This window comes from Antechinus flavipes, chromosome 1 (genome assembly GCF_016432865.1).
Source record: "Antechinus flavipes isolate AdamAnt ecotype Samford, QLD, Australia chromosome 1, AdamAnt_v2, whole genome shotgun sequence".
Classification (NCBI taxonomy): Eukaryota; Metazoa; Chordata; class Mammalia; order Dasyuromorphia; family Dasyuridae; genus Antechinus; species Antechinus flavipes.
This window is the reverse complement of record NC_067398.1, coordinates 714,734,954-714,756,579: the sequence shown is the minus strand read 5'-3', so window position 1 is coordinate 714,756,579 and position 21,626 is coordinate 714,734,954.

The window sequence follows — 21,626 nt, the reverse complement described above, 5'->3', positions numbered from 1 at the left end:
GAACAAGAGGTTTGGCAATTGTCATGCTGTAAAGTTACCCATGCATATAACTTGCAAATAAAAGCTATAATAATAAAAATTGCAATAAGAATCTTGGCTCTGACTACTTCACAGGTCACTGGACTAGAAGACTTTTGAAAGCAGGAAAATGGTTTCTATGATCGTGAGATTTTGTTTGTTTGTTTTCTTGCTGAAGCAATTGGGGTTAAGGGACTTGCCCCGGGTCACACAACTAGGAAGTGTTAAGTGTCTGAGGCTGGATTTGAACTCAGTTCCTCCTGACTTCAGGGCTGATGCTCTAACCACTGCACCACCTCGCTGCCCCGATCGTGAGTTTTTGTTTTATTTCTGGGGATCCCAGGAGCATCTGATTAAGCATGAAAGTCTCAAAACCAGGAGGTAAAAAGGTTAATATCTTGTCTCTCAAACTGCGCCATGAGCTCTTTGGTGGGCAGGTCATGAGTTTGAAAAGACCTGAGCTCAAAGGGCATCGAGTTCGAATGGCACGCAGAAGAAATCCCAGGCAAGCCTCTACTTAAAGACTCCCAGCAAAGCACGGCTCTCCTGGTTGGGGAGGTTTTCTGCTATCAGTCCCAAATGGACGTGCTCTGCACCTCTTGGGGGCCAAGGAGAACTCTGCCCACGGGGGAGGCAGGCAGGGCAGGGGGACGAGCTCAGAGACATGCTTGGGTATGAATCGATCCTCTCATGTCTAATGTTCAGAACAGAGGTTGTGGTGGTTATTGTTGAGTCCTTTTTTCAGTTATTTCCAACTCTTGGTTTGGCAGACATCCTGAAGTGGTTGGTCCTTTCCTTCTCCGGCTCATTTGACAGATGAGGAAACTGAGGCAGACAGGGTTAAGTGACTCACCCAGGGTCAGCTAGTCTGTGTCTGACCGGGATTTGAACTCACAGAGATGAGTGCCTTCCTGACTCCGGGCCTGGTGCTCTACCCACTACACCCCCCACTGCCCCAGAACAGAAGGAGGGTCGAACGCTAGTTTTTTTGGACTGTTCCGTGATGATGGAACTGCAGACCTGCTCTCTCCACTTCAGCTCTGACGTTGGCTCGGAGGTATATCTGAAACCAGAAGGGACCTTTGTCGGACGCTCTCATTTTGCAGAAGAGGGAACCGAGGCAAGAATTGGGGCCCGTGTCATCCGTAAAACGGGGCTTAGCGACACCTGCCTCCGAGGAGGCTGCAAAGACCGAGCGAGATCATATTTATAAAACGCTCAGACGGCGTCCGGGACCGAGCGGGCCGATGGAAACGTGATTCCCTCTCAGGGACAGTGACGTGAGGGGAGATGTTACTATTTGCAAGAGGCCCGGGGAGACGGTCGGAGAGAGGAACCCCAAGCAGGAAGGGGCAGTTCCGGGCCCCCAGCACCGGGAGAAGGCGCCCCTTCCTTGCTGGGACCTCAGAGCCAGGCAGAAGCAAGACCGGGAGGGCGGACGCTGACATTTAGACCGTCCAGACCTCCCAGCTGCTTTTGGCCGGGGCACCTGGCTCCCGCCACATAAAAGCCCGCTGGCCCCCCTGCCCCTCTTGGGGCCGCCCCCCGGGCCCGCCAATAGACGCCTGGGCTCAGTGACTAAGGGCAGCCCTGGCCCATGGAGGCCCCTTTCATGTAGCAGCCAAGGGTGCCCTGGCTGAAGATGCTCATTAAAGACCAACGCCCTGGGGAAGGAGGCCCTTCCTGGGGAAACGAGAGACAAGTGGGTCACCCAGATGAAAGGGAAGCTGGGGCTGACTGCGGGCGTGGGCAGGCCCCGGAGCCTGCGAATGTGCCGGGCCTTCTGCAGGGGAGGGGAGGGGGCAGCTCTCTGCGCCTTTGCCAAGAGTCACTCCCGGGGGCTCGGAGCCTAAAGAGGGCAGAGAACACGCACTATCAGAGCTGGGGGGGAGGGAGGGACCCTCAGAATATGGGTTAGATGGAAGAGGTCTTCCAGGAGGGGATGTCAGGAGCCTCAAGCAGGGAGGTCAGGGCCGGGAGGGGCCTAGAACAGGGGGTGTCAGGGTTGGGAGGGGGCTTAGAACACAGAAAACAAAATGTCAAAACTAGGAGGGACTTTAAAGTTTGTCAAATCTGAACTCTTCATTACAGTGTAGTTAAAAAAAAAAAACCCAAGATGCCAACTTTGGAGATTGTGTTCAAAGCCACGTTCCTGTGTGACCTTGGGGGTCCTCAGTGTCCTTCAATGAAAGGGCAGAGGTCAGACTCAGGGGCTCCTAATACTCTTCCTTTTGTCTATGAGAAAACAGCCCCTCAGATCAGAAGCGCTTTGCCCGCAGGCCCACAGCACGTCCCTGACACCAGGAGCAGCCCGGGAACGGGCTTCTGGCTCCAGAGGCTCCGGACGTTCTCCTGGTCCAAGCTGGGACTGTCTGTGGCCTGGGAGAATGTATACATACACACACACACACACACACACACACACACACACACACACAGAAGTACACATACACGCACACACAATATGTTTGCTTACACACACATACAGAGACATGGAGACACATACACACAATACACATGTAGACAAACATATGTACACAGACACACACACATAGACACACATATATAAATATACCTATATCCACAGACATTCCTATGCTCATATATATATACAGAGACACACAGACACACGGACACACGGACACACGGACAACAGACACACGGACACACGGACACGGACACACGGACAACGGACACACAGACACACGGACACACAGACACACGGACACACAGACACACGGACACACGGACACACAGACACACGGACACACAGACACATGGACACACGGACACAGACACACGGACACACGGACACACGGACACAGACACACGGACAACGGACACACAGACACACGGACACACAGACACACGGACACACAGACACAGACACACGGACACACGGACACACGGACACACGGACACACTGACACACAGACACACGGACACACGGACACACGGACACACGGACACACAGACACATGGACACACAGACACACGGACACACGGACAGAGCCACGCCCCCCAGCCGGCTCCCGCTGACAAAGCCCAGCGAGCAGGAGGCCGTGGCCCTTTGGGCGTCCGGCCCGCCGGCCCCTTGGCAGACAGAAGGGTCCAGGGCCGGTCCCAGGGGGAGCCGCCAGGGAAAATGCACAGTCGCTCTATCTGTTCCCCATCCAGGGCCCGAGTAAATGAGCCATTCACCAGCGGCGGCCTCGGGGACGGTCAGTGGGGATCTGGAGTCCCGGCGAGGAGACCTCGGCCCGGTCCCTCCCTCCCAGAGACAGAGGCTGGCTTTGTGCATTGTGGCCGGCCTGGAGAGGGGAACAAGAGGCTTCCCGGGGCTGTCATTCCTGGAGCGGCTCCAGAGGAGCGGAGCGGCCCCTCTCGGGCTGGGCCACGGCCAACCGGGGCAGGCACTCAGCGCCTCGTGGGGCCGGGATGGACGGCGGCCTCCGGGAGCATCTCGACACGAGCCCCCTGGTCAGGGGCTGCCCCGACGGCCTCCTCGGGGTCGGGGAGGGGGCGCAGGCCACGGCTGCCCCTCCCAGCTCTCGGCTCCAACGCTCCCTTCGTCCTGGCGAGGAGACCCCCGCCTCTGCCAGGGTGTGGTGTAACACAGCAGCTTTCTGCCCTGCGGGGCCGTGGCCGCCGTCCAGCCCGACCTTCCTATTTCATAGATGAGGAGACTGAGGCCCGAGCAGTCTTGCCTGAGATCACAAGCCCTGGGCTTCCACCCCAGGCTCTTTGATTCCAAATCCACTTCACCTTCCTCGGCCCCAGTTTTCCCACCTATAAAATGGAATGATGACATGTATATTAATTAGCCGCTTCCAAGGGATGTGGCAACGATGAGATAATGAAGGGAAGGGAAGGAACAAGTATTTATTAAAGCTCCATGTTAAGCATTTTATAAAAAATGATCTCATTTGATCTTCACAACAACTCTGGGATGTAAGTGCTATTATCCCATTTTACAGATGAGGAAACTGAGGCAAACAGAGGTTAAGTGCCATGCCCAAGGTCACACAGCTCCTAAGAGTCTGAGGCTCTGGATTCTAGGCACTGTGGCGCCACCTAACCGCCACCTAGGTGTGGATTGTCCTAGTGATGAGTTCCTCGTGACTAATGGCAGGAATTCATAGGATCCTGGGGCTGGAACACGCCCCAGGGGTCACTGACTCTCCTGACCCACTTTTCCAAGGCAGAGAATGACGGCAAAGAGCTTAAGGAAAGATGTGTCAGAGGCCACTTAAGTAGCCCAGCTCTCGGGAGGCTGAAGATCTACTTCTTCCCTCCCCAGGGCCTCAGTGACCTCATCTGTAAAATGGAAGCAATCACAGCCGGACTGCTGACCTCATCCACCTTGGGGGCGTCAAATGAGCCGATGGAAGTGGGATGAAGCGGAATCAGTTTCTCCTGTCCACACATTGTCGGTCCGTAGTCATTTTCGTATTGTCTCCCGCATTGGACTGGCCTTGTATTCCCAGTTCTTAGCACAGTGCCTGGCACACAGTAGGTGCCTAATAAATGCTTATTCCCTTCCTTTACACTTTACTCCTCTGAACGTCAGTCTCTAATCTGCCAAACGAGCACAGTATTAGCAACCTTAGCATCTGCTGTGCTGCTGTGCAGAGAGCACCCTGGAAACCGTGGACAAGAATAACTCCTGTCCCTGTCTTTGCCCCAGCCCAGTAAAGTAGAACCTTCTTTTTAATAACCTGCGTGGGTAATTTTTCAGCATTGACCCTTGCAAAACCTTCTGTTCCAACTTTTCCCCTCCTCCCCCCACCCCCTCCCTTAGAGGGCAGGTAGTCAATACTGTTAAAAACATTAAAGTCTATGTTAAATCCAATATATGTATATAAAATAGAACCTTCTTGAAGGCAGGGCTAATATCTCTCATTTTGTCGTTAGGTGTCTCAGTGCCCAGTGAGAGAGGGAAAGGGAAGGGGGTGAAAGAACTGCCCCTTGCACTCAGAAGGATGCCTCTGCCGCATACAGCTGTGTGACTGGATAGGTCTGTTCTGTGCCTCAGTTTCTTTTTTTTGCTCCGTTGGCCTCTGAAGTATCCTTGAAGCTCTAGATCTAAGATCCAACCCCGCCCCACAGCGGATTGTTGAGGTGGCGGCCCATTTTACAGATGAGAGAAATGAGGCTCCATGCAGGGAAATGCTCAGCTAGTTAGCAGCAAAGCTGGGCTAAAATCCCAGGCCTCCTTGGGCCCGATCCAGCCTGCCTCGGGGCCCTTATCTCTTCCCAGTTTTGCTTCGGTTTGGCACTAATGATCAAACCTCCTCCCTCTTCCCCCCAGAACCAGGAAACCAAGCCAGGCGGAGACCACAGACAGACCAGGCAGACTCCCAGGCTTGGAGCCAGAGAGGCTGAGGGGGCCGGCCTCCCCGAAGGGAGGGCCCCCTGCGAGCCTCTGGGCCGGTGGCGGGTTCTAAGAGGAGCCCCTTGCAGACCTCAGCAGGGATGCCCGGTGGGCAGACACACAGCCAACAGCAGCTCAAGTTGCCGTCCCTGGGCTCCTCTGCAGGCCCTGACCCCATTTCTACCTGCTGGCTGGGTAAAATTAGAAATTAATAATTCATCATCTTCTATGAATAATTAATCCTGGAGGGAAGGGGAGGGGAAGACAAGAGAGCAGCAGGAGAAGCGGGCGGTTTCTGAGACAGACTGTGCCCGCATCCAAGGAGAAAGCTGTAGGAACGTTCCCCGGGGGTCTCTGTGACTCCAACAAGAGCGAAGATGAAAAGGGAGGAAGGGCACCTGGCTTAAAAGGCCTGCTCTGTGACTTCCTTGGGCAGGGCACAGACCTCTCCTTGCCTCAGTTTCCCCATTGCCACATTGTCATTAGAACTGAGGGAAGCAAAAGGAAGAAGAACATTGTACACAGTAATGACCCCATTGGGAGTGATCAACTATGAATAGCTTAGCTCTTCTCAGCAGAACGATGATCTAAAACAAGTCCAAAGGGCTCAGAATGCAAAATAGCAACTTGGAACCGTGTCCCAAGGACTATAAAACCCCTTTGATCCTGCAGTGTCACTACTGGGTCTGTGGCCCCCAAAAAATTATAAAAGAGGGAAAAGGACCCCCATGGGCAAAAACGTTCGTGGCAGCCCTTTCTGCAGTGGCAAAGGAACCGGAAACTGAGTGGGCACCCATCGGTGGGAGAACGGCTGAAGAAATTGTGGTATATGGATGGAATATTATAGTTTTATAAGAAAAAACCAACAGGACGAATGCAGAAAGACCCGGAGAGACTTACGTCAACTGATGCTGAGGGAAGTGAGCAGAACCAGAAGATCAGTGCCCCCGGCAACAAGATTATGTGATGATCAACTATGACAGACTCAGCTCTTCTCAGCAACGCGGTGGTCCAAGGCGATTCTTGGGGATGGAGAGAGCCATCCGCATCCAGAGAGAGGACGATGGGGGCTGAACTTGTTCGTTTGTTTATTTATTTGCTTTTTCTTTCTTAAGGTTTTTTCCCCTTTTGGTCTGATTTTTCTTGCACATGATACATATAGAAATAGATTTAAAAGGAGAGGACATGTATAACCCACAGCAGATTGCCTGGGAGGTAAGGGGAGAAGGGACAAAATTTTGGAACTCAAAACCTTACAAAAATGAATATTGAATATATTGTATCTAGGATATACTGCAACATATCTAACATATATAGGACTGCTTGCCATCTAGGGGACAGGGTGGACGGAGGGAGGGGAAAAATTGGAACAGAAGTGAGTGCAAGGGATAATGTTGTAAAAAAATTACCCTGGCATGGATTCTGTCAATATAAAGTTATTATAAAATAAATTAAAATATATAACAAAAAAATGAACATTGAAAACTGTCATTATGTTGGAAAAATTTGGAAAATAAAATACTATTGAGGGAAAAGAAAAAAAAATGTTCTCTACACCCCCAGAGGAAGAACTGATGAATTCTGAAGGCAGATTGAAACAGTTTTTCCCCACTTATTTTTCTTGCTTTTGTTGTTAGTGTCGCAACACGGCTAATACGGAATTATGTTTGGCATGACTTCACATGTATAATGGGCGTCCTGTTTCTTGCCTTCTCAATGGGGAGAGGACAGGGAGAATTTGGAATTCAAATTTTAAAAAGTGTTAAAGGAAAGCTTAGTAAATTAAAAAAAAAAAAAAACAATTTTTGAGAAGAACTGGAAGAGTTTAGTTACTTCGGTCTCTTGATTTTACCGATGAAAAAACCGAGGCACAGAGAGGTTAAGTGATTGCCCAAGATCACACGGGAAGCCTTATGAAATTTCAAGATCAAAGAGCCTGGACAGCTGGACAGACCCTCAGAAGCCATCCAATCCAACTGCACTCCTTTCCCAGATGAGGAGCCTGAAGTCCCAGTGGTGATGTGATCTGTCACATAGAAGTTGAGGTTAAGATTTGAATCCTGCCTTGGTGACTCCAAATCCTTGTTCTACCAGATCACAGTAGAGAATACTGGAGATAAAAGAAAGATTTTGGACTGAATTCACTTCTAGCTCTAAAATCCTTTGATGTATTTCAGCTGAGGATATAGGAGGTGCAGTGGCTAGAGCATGGGGCCTGAAGTTCAAAGATCTAAGTTCAAATCCCGGGTCAGATACTTCTTAGCTGTGTAACTCTGGGTAAATCATTTAACCTCTGTCTGACTCAGTTTCCTCAACTGTACAATGGGGACAAAAATAGGATGGGAGGATCAGATGAGATATTTGTAAAGCATTGTGCAAACCTTAAACACAATCAAAATGGTAGCCATCAGTATTCCAGGCCTTTCTCCTTGGGTCCATCCAGAAAGATATCAGATACTCAGGAATAAAAATAACCCCATGGAAATGGTGTGAGAATTCCTTGCCTCCATGTCTCCCCCGGTTTTAACTAGCAGGGGAGCCTGGGAGTTAAAGCATTCCTCCCAAACGCCCCCACTCCTCAACTCCAGTCCAGCCTTCACAGGCCTTCCCTGGGAAGGGAATCCTGGGGAGAAGGCGCCGGCCAGCTGTACCCCCTGCCAACCGAGCGTCACTCACAGGACAGGCGAGCCGGCCTAGTGGAAGCAGCGAGGTCCCTCGCCAGAGCCAGGAGGCTACAGCGTGTGCCAGGAGAGCCAAACTATCTCCCCTCGGACCCCGATGGAGACAGTCCAGAATCCGGCCGGGTTTGCACTCAGCCTTCTCAACCGTGATCCTGGGAAACAGCCCTGAGGAGACTCAGCTCAGACTCACCCCTACAGCTGCCCAAGACCAGGCCACCCAGTCCTGGCCAGAAACTCCTTGGTGCTGAGACATGGTCCGGCGTCAGAAACTGATAAGATTCTATTAATGGGGATGACATCTTTGCCACTAGCCCCTAAGAACCATGGGACTTTTCGCTCTGACTTAGAGTCCAATCTCCCTTTTATGTTACATCTTCCATTAGAATGTGAGCTCCTTCAGGGCAGAGACTGTCTGACTTACTTATTGATATCTCTGGGGCTTAGCACGGTGCTTTTGTACACAGCCAGCGCTTAATAAATGTTTCATTCATTCGTGTCTCGGGCCAGATTAAATTGCTCCCATCTCTTGCTTCTGTCCATACTAATGATTATCAGGAAAACCACCGCCCCCCTTTTCCGCCTCCTTCTGCCCCAAACCCCTGCTGCTGTGATCTGTATTCTGCAGCTGTCTCGTCATCTCCGGGCATGGCCCAGGATGATAGAATGGCACAGCTGGGACAGATCTTGACTGTAGAACTTGGCACATCACAGCTGGAAAGCATCTTCCTCACTTAAATGCTGTGATTCTGGGAATATGAAGAATTCAGGGAAGCTCGGGGCTCCCTCATCGCCCCCAAAATTTGGCCCTCCAATGTACCCAGCTGGTGCCCTCCGTTGAAACCCACCATGGAGACAGAGCCGTCTTCTCCGGAGGCAGCCCATTGCTCTTTGGGGCAGCTCATTTTTAAGGGAAATTTTGCTGATATCCGGGTATTCTTGGCTACTCTGAATAGCTCCTGACTCCAAAGGGGGTGGGGGAGGGGGCAAGCAGATCAAAGCTAAGCCCTCCATCTTTCCTAAATTGTGGTTCCCGGATCTGAACAATACTCCAGACACCCTCTGAATGCCTTAAAAAGCCCAACCTGGGTCATCCAGGTGGCACAATGGATAGGGCACCAGCTCTGGAGTCAGGAGGACTTGAATTCAAATCCAACCTCATACACTTACTGGCTGTGTGACCCTGGGCAAATCACTTAATCTCAACTGCCTCCAAATCCCCTCCAAAAAAAAAGAAACCCAAAAACCCCAACTCATTATGAATTCAATCTTTATAATCATCAATAAAGAATCACATTTCAATAATCAAAGAACCCTAAGAAGGATCCCACATGCCCTTCAGTCATGTAGGTTTGTTTGTTTTTTTTAAGTGTGTCTTAAATTCAGCATTCTAGGTGGATAGAGCAGCTGGCCTAGATTTGGGAAGTGCTGGGTTAAATTGTGACCTCAGATACTTCCTATGTGATCCTGATCAATTCACTTAACTATTGCTTGCCTCAGTTTCCTCAAGTGTAAAGTGTAGATAATAACAAAATCTACCTCTCAGGGTAGAGAAATAATATTTGTAAAGAGTTTAGCACAGTGCCAGGTACATATAAATGTCAGCTTCCCCTTCCTCGTCTCTCATCTGTAAAAGAAGTGGTTGGACTAGAAAAACCTCTGAGGGCTCTTCCAGATCTACAGCTGTTATAATAATAATAAGGAGGAGAGAAGAAGAAAATTTTCCTGTTTATGTTTCCTTTGTAACCTTTTTTATGTTTTTTTGGGGGGAGGCAGATACGTTTTTCATGTTTTATTAAGGTTCTTTTCTCTCTTTTTTAACATCTTTGTAACTATCCACTAGTTCTGACTGAGAGTCCAATCTCCCTTTTATGTTACATCTTCCATTAGAATGTGAGCTCCTTCAGGGCAGAGACTGTCTGATTTACTTATTTATATCTCTGGGGCTTAGCACGGTGCTTTTGTACACAGCCAGTGCTTAATAAATGTTTCATTCATTTGTGTCTCAGGCCAGATTAAATTGCTCCCATCTCTTGCTTCTGTCCATACTAATGATTATCCTGCCCCTGCCCCACCCCACCGAGCCATCATCTCCCTATTCCCAGAAACTATTCTTCTTTTCATATGGCTTTAAGTGACTCCAAATATACTTGTGAAATTGATGTTTTGAGCCCAAGAAGATGACTTTACATTTAAGCCTACTGTAATTAATCAATAGATTCAGCCCAATGCTCTAACCTATCAAGATGCTTTTTTATCCTTACTCTGTCATTGGACAACACTCTCAGCTTTGTGTCATTTACAAACTTGAGCAGATCATCTACATTTTTCAACCTGTTGGTCAATAAGAAGTAATTAAGAGCCCACTTTGCTTGAGCACTGAAAAGCAAAAGCCAGTCCCAGTCATCAAGGAACTCAGAATCTAAAGTCATCGATGAAAGCATTAAATAGCAATGGGCTAAGCACAGATCTCTAAGGCACTCCATTGGAGACCTCCCGCCATTAAGCCATAAATGACTTCTTTTAAAATGTTCTTTTTTATTGTAAATTTAACAAACATTTATAAATAGAAACATTTCAATAGGAAAAAAAAAGAAATTGGATACAAACCTATAAAATGTTATACACAGCTTATTGTTTGAGTATATTAGATTTAACACTATAGTACCCAAACCTCCCTGCTTCTTCATGTACTTTCCTGAGCTTCCCTTCTGTGCATTGTTTTGGATGTTTCATGGACACATTTTTCTTTACTTCTTTGTATTTTTTTCATCAATGTCTCTACCCAGAAATTCTCCCAAGCAATTTCCTGACCTCAGTTAGAAGTCCCTCCCCCACCATTATTTAGGTATAGAATAACATCCTTTTGAGTTCAATCATCCAACCAGCTCCAAATTTGACTAAGCTGTTGCCAAGCCTGAACCACTCCCTCTTTTCCATGTGAATAAATAGCATGAGAGAGTGTCAGCTGCTTTCCTACGATCTCCACTAACTAAACCACTTCTTTATGATTTAATAATGAACTCAGTGGCATCTGAGCTCCCTTCCAGACAGAGGTTTTGTCATAACCTTCCAGGACAGTCACCCCAAGACCACTTTTTCTCAGATGTACCCCAAAGATTTTGTTTTGTTTCCAGCTTTTAGCTGCAATAAATTGGGGAGTGAGGCCTTAGTAGGTATGGAGCCTTTCTTTATGTCCTTGATCTCTTTGGAGAAAGGGAATCCCCAGCCAGCTGGGCAAGAAAAGGAAATGCTAAGATAAATGTGAAATGGCTGGCTTCGGGGAGCTTGAGAAATGAACTGTGTAAACTAGGAGATTGTTATACACGGCAACGTCAATATTATACAACGATCAATTCTGATGAATGTGACTCTTTCCAATAATGAGATGATTGATGTCAGTTCCAATGATCTTGTGATGGAGAGAGCATCTGCACCCAGAGAGAGGCCTGTGGGAACTGAATTTGGATTGCAACATAGCATTTTCACTCTTTTTGTTGTTGTTTGCTTGCATTTTGTTTTCTTACTTGTTTACTTTCTTTTTTTTTTTTTTTTGATCTGATCTTTCTTGTGCAGCAAGAGAATTGTATAAATATGTTTATACATATTGGATTTAACATATATTTTAACATGTTTAACGTATATTGGATTGCTTGCCATCTAGGGGAGGGGGTGGGGGAAGGAAAAGAAAATCTGAAACACAAGGCAATGCAAGGGTCAGTGATGAAAAATTACCTGTGCATAGGCTTTGAAAATAAAAAGCTTTATAAAAAAGAAAGAGAGAGAGAAAGAGAGAGAGAGGAGAGAGAGAGAGAGGAGAGAGAGAGAGAGAGAAAGAGAGAGAGAGAGACAGAAAGAGAGAGAGAAGAGAGAGAGAGGGAGAGAAAGAAAGAAAGAGAGAGAAAGAGAGAGAGAGGAGAGAGAGAGAGAGGGAGAGAGAGAGAGAGAGAGAGAGAGAGAAAGAGAGAGAGAGAGAGACAGAAAGAGAGAGAGGAGAGAGAGAGAGAGAGAGAGGAGAGAGAGAGAGAGAGAAGAGAGAGAGAGAGAGGAGAGAGAGAGAGAGAGAGAGAGAGAGAGAGAGAGAGGAGAGGAGAGAGAGAGAGAGAGAGAGAGAGAGAGAAGAGAGAGAGAGAGAGAGAAGAGAGAGAGAGAGAGAGAGAGAGAGGAGAGAGAGAGAGAGAGAGAGAGAGAGAGAGAGAGAGAGAGAGAGAGAGAGAGAGAGATATGAGCTATATAAGTAGAATATTGAAGAGATCTGGGATCATTTGGAAATGGGCTGTGTTTAAGTGGGCTCTGGAATCATTTGGAGTTTTAAAAGCCTCCCCACTCCAAGGCTTCCTCCCTACCCCACCTCACACTCACCAGCCCAAAAGTAAGTTCATATACATAAGACACTTGGGAGGTAAGACAACTATTACTTACAAATTAGAATGAGCCTGCTCATTATATGGGTCAGGTTAGGTGCCTTCCAATTATGCCTTCCCTCCTTCCCAAAGCCAGTCCCAAGTCCTAGTTACCTATTATTATCTCCCCAGTACTGTGTTTACTTACTCCAAAACACAGGGTAGGCACAGCCACATGCAGATGTGATTTTATTAGGGCCCCCAGGGGTGTAGTTCAAACTTTCACCAAAGTGCTCACTCTCTAACTTCATCTGGAGTCAGCAAAAGTTTCCATGGAAGCTGCTGACTTGGAAGATTTAGGGCAAAGTCTAGTGGACCAAGAGCCCAGGTTGATTCCTTCAGGGGATTGTGGGTAGAATTCCCAAGCAACTGGGCAAAAAATGTGGTTATGAAGTGACTGTCTTTGGGGAGCTTCCAATCCAGAGAAATGAGCCACATAAATGGGGTACTGGAGAGATTGAACCTGGATCATCATCGTCGTCGTCGTCATCATCATCATCATCATCATCATCATCTTCTTCTTCTTTCTTCTTCTTTTGCTTCCTTCTTCTTCTTTCTTCTTCTTCTTGTTTTTTTCTTCTCCTTCTCCTTTTCTTTCTCCTCCTCCTCTTCTCCTTCCTCTTGCTTTTTTTGGTAATCAGTGACATTTAATAAAATGAGAAAGGCATGTTTTTGATAGCCACCAACAATAACTATTCACTAAGAATCTTCTATATGCTAAGCATTAGGGCCTTCCTTGAGAATTCCTTCTATCAGAGAGACAGCGTAGGAATTTGCATATACAAAACACATTTTAAAATAAATCCAAGGATATTTTGGTGGGAGGAGGGTATCTAGGAAAGACTTCATTTACAAGGCATTATTCAAATACCCATGAGATCTCTTTTTGTTTTCATTCTTTTGTGAAAATTAAGGTACTATGAGGAATTTGAATGGGCCATTTATTCATCCTCCTCCCCTTACAGAAAGGTAACAATATAAGCCAAATAACTAAACCATTTGTAGTCACCAACCTGGTTTTTCTTAACTTCAACTCAATACGCTATTCTCCATTTCAAGTTTGCTTTTATTATTTTTTTATTAAAGCTTCTTATTTACAAAACATATGCCTGGGTAATTTTTCAACATTGACCCTTGCAAAACTTTCTGTTCCAACTTTTCCCCTCCTTCCCCCCTACCCCCTCCCCCAGATGGCAGGTAGTCCCATACATGTTAAATATGTTAAAGTATATGTAAAATATAATATATGTATACATATTTATACAGTGATCTTGATGCACAAGAAAAATTGGATCAAGAAGGAAAAAAACCTGAGAAGGAAAATGCAAGCAAATAATAACAAAAAGAGTGAAAATGCTATGTTGTGGTCCACCCTCAGCTCCCATGGTCCTCTCTTTGGGTATAGATAGCTCTCTTCATCACTGAACAAGTAGAACTGGTTTGAATCCTCTCATTGTTGAAGAGCCACGTCCATCACAATTGATCGTCGTATAATTTTGTTGTTGCCGTGTACAATGATCTGGTCCTGCTCATTTCCCTCAGCATCAGTTCCTGTCAGTCTCTCCAGGACTCTCTGAAATCATCCTGCTGATCGTTTCTTCATGTTTGCCTTTATAACAGACAAAACCACAACAGATCTATAAGGTACAATTGGATGGCAGAATGGATAGTGCACCAGTCAGGATGACTTGGGTTCAAATCCAGTCTCAGACACTTAATCCTCAGTACTCACTAGCTGTGTGACCTTGGGCAACTCTCCAACTGCCTCAACCAAACAAAAAAAAAAAAAACATTTTTTTTTTTTAAAACCATAAACCTACATTGGACAGCATACATAGGTGAGAGCCCTGGCCTTGGAGACAGGAAGTCTCTAAAGATGGATCCAAGTCCTTCTCTCCTCCCCCCTTTCTTAAACCTCAAATTCTTTATCTGAGAGATCTGGGCATTGGACCAAATGACCTCTAAGGTCTCTTCCAATTCTAAAGCTGTGAGCCTACGACCCTTGATGATAAAAGCATAAAGCAAGTTTCCAGAAAAATTTAGAGGCAGAAGTCTTGGGCTGGAGAAAATGGTGAATGCAAAATGGGGACAGTGAGTGACCTTGCAGCAGACCTTGTCTTGAAAAAGAGCTGGATCTACAGAGATCATGGAGAAGAGCATTCTGGGAAGAGGACAAGAAAGGGCAGGCATGGAATGAGTTCCTGTGTAGATGAGTTCATGGGAGAGTGAGGTGTTCATCTGGGTGGAACATTGGGCATATGCATAATGGGAAACAATGAAAAGGTAAGTTGAGGGTAGAGGGAAGGGAGCCGTCAGGAAAAAAAAATGCAATTCAGTAGTTAAAATGTTCAGAGAGGCACTGCCTTGTTTGGTGACATTAATAAGACCTCAGTGAGAGGCAGGATGGAGTAAAGGCCTTGAATTCAGAGATTTATCAGAAGGACCTGAGTGTTTTAATATAATTTAATATCATTTTATAGCTTTGTTGTTATGGGCCAGAACTCTGAACTTGAAACAAATGATTCTTACAAGGTGCTAAGTCAGTGGAACTGATAGAGATGATAGTTACCTAATTTCGCATGGTTCAGTATGATTGATTTAATCCTACAAGGAGACTTCATGGGCCAGAACGTGAAACAAGGTACTAAGTGGAATTGAGGAGACAGTGGTTAAATCTAGTTTATCACTGATTTAATCCTACAATATATAATGGTTTCCTAGTGATGTAATGATTGGTGTGTACTCAATGTGGAGCATATAAGGGAGAAGTTCCCAGGCCAGAAAGACAAGCCAGGATTCAGTTAGGGAGATTCAGAAGCCCGAGACGGCAGGCAGGAGCTCAAGCTCTCGGAACCAGACTGACAGCTCTCCAGAAAGCTGCCCAGCCCCAGGAAGGAGATAATAAAGGATCTGGACTCTAAGAAAGCTAACCGGGCGCAGGAAAGGAGACAAGACTTGGAAAGAGACAATAAAGGATTTGGACTTTAACCCCTGGCTACACTTATGATGATTACTGAACTGAAAGGAAGGCTGCCTCCAGAGACCCCAAGAAAACCCAACAAGAGAATATTACATTTTAGAGAAGAATATTACGCTTTGTGAGCTGGAATTGTGGAGGAGATAAGCGGTTCCTCTCCAGGAGTTTCCTAGGCTGCTGACATCACAGGTCTGGATCTGTGGGTGAACTCCCTCCCCTCTTGTGGCTCTTAGCCCTGCTAAGTTTGGGGTAGATGATTAGACGGTATAAAAAACAGTATAAAAAAAGATGCTCCCCAATCCCCGCCCCCAGACAACCTGGTGATGGGCTTATGTAACCAAATGAAGCAGGCTGCCGGATTCCACTTAAATACCTCCCGCCTGACCTTAGCAGAGGAAGAAAAATATGCTTCATTTTCTACATATATAATCCCTAGAAGCATCAAAGATATCAGGATGGTTTATCTATGAACTCACAAAGCCATGAAAGGCAATGCGGTGTGGTGGATAGAGCATCGGACTCGATCTGGGTTCAGACATTTGCTCACTGTGTGACCTAGCCAAGTCACTTCCTGTTCTGCGCTTTGGTTTCCTTATCTATAAAATGAGGGACTTGGGGCTCGATGATCTCCATCTATAACACTCTCAGGGTTCTTAATTTGGGGTTCATATTTCAAAACTTATTTTGCTAACTATTTCCACATAATTGCTTTTCCTGTGATACATGCACTTTATTTACTTAGAAATGTTTTCCTGAGGGGAAAAATATTTTTAAAAATGTTGTTGGGAGAAGGAATCCAGATGTTTCATGATTCTGTCCAAGGAGCCATGAATCCTTGTATTGTCACCCCTTCCCCTCCCATCATGAATTTGCCCTAGCCAAGATGCGGAAGTCCATCAGTCAATAAGGACACCTACTATGTGCTGGCCCTGGGCTGAGCACTGGGATTTACCCAAAAAAGGGCAAAACCAAAAAACAACAATAACCCATAATTACTCTCAAATAAACTCGAGCCTGTTTTTGTGCCTCCAATAAAGAGGTTTTTTGGTTTTTCTTTGGGCTGCCCAAAGCAACATGTGAACAACCAGGTTTCAGAATATGTGTATTTGTAGAAGTGGGCCTAGGGCAGGCTTTGGGCCTTTCATTCCGTCTTCCCCAGAGATCCCTGCGGTTTGATCCATAATTGATCGTTTGCAGAGGATGCTTGGAATCCCTTGGAATCCTGATCTCCTTTGGGCTCAGCTCCCCCGTCTTCTCTAGGAAGCTCTTGGGATCCAGCTTCTACACCCCATAGTCAAATCTGGTCATGTTTTCTGAGGTCAGGCACAATTTATCAGCCTTCCCTGCCCCCCCCCCCCATTTCAAAGCCCAGTTGGCTCAGGCAGCATTTTCTCCTCTTCCTCCAGTAATCTTTTGTTCACATCTCTACTAATCTGTTCTCTCCTCCCCGTAGAATGTAAGCCCCTTGAGGGTGGGCACTCTTATGTTTTCTCTTGGTACCCTCAGCTCCTATCCCGGCTATTTATATAAAGTGGCAGGTGTTTTATAAAGTTTAGAGTGGACTGGAACAGCCAGGAGTAGAAGTATCAAACAGGGGCCATAACTTTCTTAGCGCAGCCTTAATCAGGGTAAAATGGAATTGGGATGATAAATGGTCAAAGGATATGAACAGACAATTTTCAGATGAAGAAATTGAAACTATTACCACTCACATGAAAGAGTGTTCCAAATCACTATTGATCAGAGAAATGCAAATTAAGACAACTCTGAGATATCACTACACACCTGTCAGATTGGCTAAGATGACAGGAAAAAATAATGATGAATGTTGGAGGGGATGCGGGAAAACGGGGACACTGATGCATTGTTGGTGGAGTTGTGAACGAATCCAGCCATTCTGGAGAGTGATCTGGAATTATGCCCAAAAAAGTTATCAAACTGTGCATCCCCTTTGATCCAGCAGTGTTTCTATTGGGCTTATACCCCAAAGAGATACTAAAAAAGGGAAGGGGACCTGTATGTGCCAAAATGTTTGTAGCAGCCCTGTTTGTAGTGGCTAGAAACTGGAAAATGAATGGATGCCCATCAATTGGAGAATGGCTGGGTAAATTGTGGTATATGAATGTTATGGAATATTATTGCTCTGTAAGGAATGACCAGCAGGATGAATACAGAGAGGCTTGGAGAGACCTACATGGACTGATGCTGAGTGAGATGAGCAGAACCAGGAGATCATTATACACTTCGACAACGATACTGTGTGAGGATGTATTCTGATGGAAGTGGATTTCTCTGACAAAGAGACTTAACTGAGTTTCATTGGAGAAATGATGGACAGAAACAGCTACACCCAAAGAAGGAATACTGGGAAATGAATGTGAACTATTTGCATTTTTGATTTTCTTCCCGAGTTATTTTTACCTTCTGAATCCAATTCTCCCTGTGCAGCGGGAGAACTGTTCGGTTCTGCAAATATGTATTGTATCTAGGATATACTGCAACATATTTAACATATCTAAGACTGCTTGCCATCCTGGGGGGGGGAGGAGGGAGGGAGGGGAAAAAACGAAACATAAGTGATTGCAAGGGATAATGTCGTGTAAAAATTATCCTGGCATGGATTCTGTCAATACAAAGTGGCAGGTGTTTTATAAAGTTTAGAGTGGACTGGAACAGCCAGGAGTAGAAGTATCAAACAGGGGCCATAACTTTCTTAGCGCAGCCTTAACCAAGTTAAAATGGAATTGGGAAATACTTTACAAAATCAATAGAAATACAGTAAACTACAAGTAATGGTAAAAGACAGTTTCCTAGGTCAATAGGACACTGCAATATGGCTCAGTGGATAGAATGCCATGCCAGGAGTCAGGAAGCTCCTCTTCATGAGTTCAAATCTGGCCTCAGATACTTCCTAACTGTGTGATCCTGGCCAAGTCATTTCCTGCTATTTGTTTCAGCTTCCTCACCTATAAAATGAGCTAGAGGAGGAAACAGTAAAGCGCTCACTCCAGTACCTCTGCCAAGAAAAGCCTAAATGAGGTCATAAAGAGTTACTTAGGACAGCTAGGTAGTACAGTGGATAGAGCACCAGGAGGACCTGAGTTCAAATCTGGATTCAGACACTTAACCTTCTTGGCTGTTTGACCCTAAGCAAGTCACTTAACCCCAATTGCCTCAGCAAAAAAAAAAAAGAAGAAGAGTTACTTGACTGAAAGAAATGGAAATTCCACGTGTCATCCCCTTGCGGTTGCTCCATGGCTGCTTATCTCCTTTCCTCATCAAAGGTAATCTTGATGACATGCCACGTCTCACACACAAGTCTTGGTTGGCAATAGGCAGAAGATCTCATCATTAAAATAGCAGCCGACATTTCTATAGCGCTTCAGGGTTCACAAAGGGCCTTATGGATACTATCTTATATAGTCCCACTGTGGGATGAGTGCCGTTGACATCCCCATTTCACAGATGCAGAAAATGACATCCAGGTGGTAAGCATCTGAGGCAGGATTTGAACTCAGCTCTTCTGCCTCCAAGTCCATGGCTTGCTCTCTTTCAACTGTTGCTTCAAAGAGTTCTATTTCTAGAGCTCTTTAGGATGGACAAACTATGCTCTCCACCACCACCGTGGGAGGCAGGTAATTATTTCTGCCATCTTGCAGATGAAGAGACTGAGGTTCCAAGAGGGAAAATGGATTCCTGGGGTCCCACAGTGGGTAAGCATCAGAGGCGGGATCAGAAGCTGTCTTAGGACTCCAAGTCTGGATTGATCATACCTCTGTTTCTGGAGGGCAAGGGCCTTGTCGCACGGAAGGGATCATCATCCTTGAAAAGAGAGAGTTTTGGGAAAAACATTTTTACACCCAAAGGTTCTGATAAAGGCCTCATTTCCAAAATATATAGAGAATTGACCCTAATTTATAAGAAATCAAGCCATTCTCCAATTGATAAATGGTCAAAGGATATGAACAATTTTCAGAGGATGAAATTGAAACTATTTGTAGCCACATGAAAAGATGCTCAAGTCATTATTAATCAGAGAAATGCAAATTAAGACAACTCTGAGATACCATGACACACCTCTCAGATTGGAACTGATAATGCGGAATGTTGGAGGGGATGCAGGAAAACAGGGACACTGATACATTGTTGGTGGAACAGAATGGATCCAGCCATTCTGGAGAGCTATTTGGAACTGTGCTCAAAAAACTATCAAACTGTGCAGACCCTTTGACCCAGCAGTGTTTCTACTGGGCCTATATAGAAATCTTAAAGAAGAGAAAGGGATCTGTATGTGCAAGAATATTTGGGGCAGGTCTCTTTGTAGTGGCCAGAAACTGGAAATTGAGTGGATGCCCATCAATGGGAGAATGGCTGAATAAATTGTGGCATATGAATATTATGGAATGTTATTGTTTGGTAAGAAATGACCAGCAAGATGAATACAGAGAGGACTGGCGAGACTTATGGGAACTGATGCTGAGTGAAATGAGCAGGACCAGGAGATCATTATATACGGCAACAACAAGACTGTACAATGATCAATTCTGATGGACATGACTCTTCAACAATGACATGATTCAAACCAGTTCCAATTGTTCAATAATGAACAGAACCAGCTACACCCAGAGAGAAAACTATGGGAAGAGTGTGGAGTACAACAGAGCATTCTCACTCTCTCTGTTATAGTTTGTTTGCATTTTTGTTTTCCTTCTCAGGTTTTTTCTTTCTTTCTAGATCCGATTTTTCTTGTGTAGCAAGATAACTGTATAAATATGTATCCATACATTGGATTTAACATATACTTTAACATATTGAACATGTAGGGGACTACCTGCCATTGGGGGAGGGGGAGGAATTGGGGGGGGGATTTGGATTAGAAGGTTTTGCAAGGATCATTGTTGAAAAACTACCCATGCATATGCTTTAGAAATAAAAACCTATAATAAAAAAAAAAAAAGAAGGAAGTTTGCTTTCCAAGTGGTTTTTAATCAACAGGGGAGCAGTTCCTCAGGTTCCACGCTCCCATAAGCTTAATCTGTTCCTTTGTTTAATGAACACGTGCTGAGCCCCAGAGAGAGAGTGAGCCACATCTCTTTCTCTACATGAAAACAAGACAAAAGCCCCGAAAGCTTCAAGAAACGGATGAAGCCCCGGATTCAATGTCATGATCAGAAGATGAGTGTTCCCACTCTTTCTATATAATGGGGCTTAAAGTACTTGGCTTCTCAATCAATTAGTCAATCAACACACATTTATTAGGTACCTACTATATACCAGGCCTTGGAAATAGAGACACAAATGAAAAGTCTTTGTCCTGAAAGGACAGGGAAAGCAACATTGTCCCATATAAGTGTATTCAGAAAGCAACATTGTCCCACATAAGTGTATACAGTATAAGAAATGTACAAAAGCAATACAATGTAATTCAGGAGGGAGGCCCCAGTGGTGGGAAGCATCAGAAAGGAGCTAGCAATCAGGAGCCGGCATTTGATTGGAGCTTTGAAGGAAGCTGGGGGATTCTGTGAAAAGGATGTGAAGAGGGAGACCATTCCCGGCATGAGAATCTGCCTGGGTAAAGACACAGATACCAGAGCTAGAACATCACATGCCAAGAGAATAAAGTCAGCCAGTTTTATTCGGCGAAGGGGAGCCACTTTGTTCGGGCTGGAAAGGCGGGTCCGTAACAGACTGTGAAGGACTTTACATGCCAAAAAGAAGAGTTCTTGCTTAATCTCAGAAAGAATAGAGAGCTATGGAAATGGACAGAGCGTCCCGGAACACCATCAGAACTGGGCTTTGTTTGGGAGGACCTCTTGACAGATGTGGGGAAGATTGATTATAGAAAGGATCAAATTAACCTGAACTTCCCTCTTCCCCAGTTACATGAAGCACGCCTTCCCGGCCTAGTGTGGCTGAAAGGCTCTTTATGATTTTGTTGCGGAGAAATGTCACATTATGTTAAAAACAACAACAAATCAGCTTATACCCGTTCTGCTCTCTACGAAGATCAGAGCACGTTTATGTCCACTTCTGGATGTCACATTTTAGGAGGGACATTAATAAGACCAGTCTCCTGGCTGTTCCAAGAACTGTTCCTCCATCTCTGGACATTGTCTCCAGCTTCCCCCAGGCCTGGAAAGCTCTCCCTTGGCTCTATTGACCTCCCTGGCTTCCTA